General features: G+C 32.4%; 1 non-coding gene across 1 annotated transcript; it reads left to right on the forward strand.

The window, feature by feature from the left end:
• The first annotated feature begins 713 nt into the window (after nt 1-713).
• Nucleotides 714-848, forward strand: LOC130829601 (U4 spliceosomal RNA). The gene has a single exon (XR_009047616.1). It is a non-coding gene; the product is annotated as a U4 spliceosomal RNA (small nuclear RNA).
• Nucleotides 849-2,180: the final 1,332 nt, after the last annotated feature.

Consider the following 2,180-nt stretch of genomic DNA (forward strand, 5'->3'; position numbering starts at 1 on the left):
TTTTTTTGTCTCCGTGGCATGTGGAATCTTAGATCCCTGACCAGGGATGGAATCCACGCCCCTTGCATTGGCAGCACAGAGTATTAACCACAGGACCACCAGAGAAGTCCCAAGACTATTTCATAATTGATGAGAAACATAATCCTTATATTGACAAATCCTTATGTCATAGGGCAATGCCTTACAGAGGGCAATAAAAATAAATTCCCACACAAACATAGTATCATCAGAGGACAGAACACCAAATTTAAAGAACACATCTTAGAAGCAATGAAAGAGAGAAACAGATTAGTTAAAAAGGAATGATAGGGGCTTCCTAGGTGGCACAGTGGTTAAGAATCCGCCTGCCAATGCAGAGGACACAGGTTTGATCCCTGCTCCAGGAAGATCCCACATGCCGTGGAGCAACTGACCCCGTGCGCCAAAAAAAAAAAAAAAAAAAAAGGAATGATAATTAGATTTTTCAGCAGCAAGAATACAAATCAGAAAAAAAAGGAAGGATTTCAATAAAATGAGATATTAAGATGCCTCTGCTAAATCAATTGAACACAAAATTATTAAGGATATAAAATATTTCAATAAATTCAAAATTTTATCTTTGAAAAGACTTAGTAAAATAGATAAATCTTTGGCCAGACAGTAGTAGGAAGAGTAGTAATATTTGTAGTAATAGTAGAATCAGAGAAGAAGAAAAAGTGGAAAGGGCACATACTAGCTTTGTGCAGTGGCAGTATCCTAGCCAATGAGCTTTATCCGAGGCACGATTATTTCTAATTGAAAAGGCACATTATAAACAATGATATGAACTAAAAAGCTATTAATAAAATATAATTAAAAATTGATGAATTTGAAAAAATTAAGGCAAGTTTTTGGAACATTGTTATCAAAATTGATTCCAGTAGGAAATAGCAAAATCAAATGGGCCTCTAAATTATTAAAGAAACTAAATGAGTAATCAGAAGTCCACACACAAAAAAGTTACCAGGCCCACATGATTACAGAGGTAAATTTTAGAAAAAACTTTCAAGTAAATGATAGTTGCTACTTCATACTTTGTACTGTTACAAAGAATATAATTGAAACAAAACAAAATGAGGAAAACTTCAATTTATTTTATGAACTTTCATACACTTGGTACTAAATCTGAAAAGTGTGAGAAAAAATACATAAGCCAATTTTATATATAAGATTATGCTAATTCTAGCTATGTATAAAAAATACATCATTCTTAATGATGAAGATTTCCAAGACCTTTTAGAGTCAGTAACGAAAAATGATGGCTGCTTTGCTGCTTCTTCCAAATTTGTAATGGTAATCCTACCTAGTGCAATAAAGAAAGGGGGAAAAAAGAAGAAGAAAGAAACAGAAGACAAAATAATTGAAAAGGGAGAAATAAAATGAATATTCACAGGTGAGATGATGCTTTACATGAAAGAATTCTAAAAGAAAATTAGAATTCTCATGGAAATAATAAGGGAAATCATCAAGGTGGACAGCCAATAAATTAATAGAAAAAAAATCATAGATTTTCCAAAAACTAACAATAACCAATAAGATAGATAGATTAATAGATAGATATCACTTCACAAAGCCTCAAAGCTATGTTTTGTAAGAATTATCTATCAATATAAGATTTGATAAATGCAATTATAAAATTTTATTTAAAAGCATAAAATAAGATCAAAATAAGTAAAGAGATATTTCATGCACATGGATAAAACAATTCAATATTACATGTACATTTTTTCCCTAAATTTGTCTATAAATTCAGTGCTATTCCAGTCAAATTCCAATAAAGGTTTTGAAAAATTGACCACATATTTACATGGAAAAGCAACAAAACCTGGAAAAATCAAGTTCAATTTGAGGCAGGAAGGCAGAGTCATTCTATCAGACTCTCAGCTATCGAGATGACTTGTAAGGTTGAGTAATTAAAACTTTAAACCTGTGTGGTACGGTATTGAGACAAAGGGCCACAAAGACGTGTGTAATGAAATGGAGAATACAGAAATGGAATACACAAAACACATTTAGACTGAATGCTTTCCTCTTAAAATCATATAAAAAGCAAGAAATCTGCTCTTGTCACTTCTATTCAGGATTGCACTGACAACCTAGACAGTGCCAACAAAAGGGGAAAGAGAAAAAAGGGAGAAAGGAAGGGGAGAAGCAGGGAAGGA

This window comes from Hippopotamus amphibius, chromosome 9 (genome assembly GCF_030028045.1).
Source record: "Hippopotamus amphibius kiboko isolate mHipAmp2 chromosome 9, mHipAmp2.hap2, whole genome shotgun sequence".
In the NCBI taxonomy this organism is placed as follows: domain Eukaryota; kingdom Metazoa; phylum Chordata; class Mammalia; order Artiodactyla; family Hippopotamidae; genus Hippopotamus; species Hippopotamus amphibius.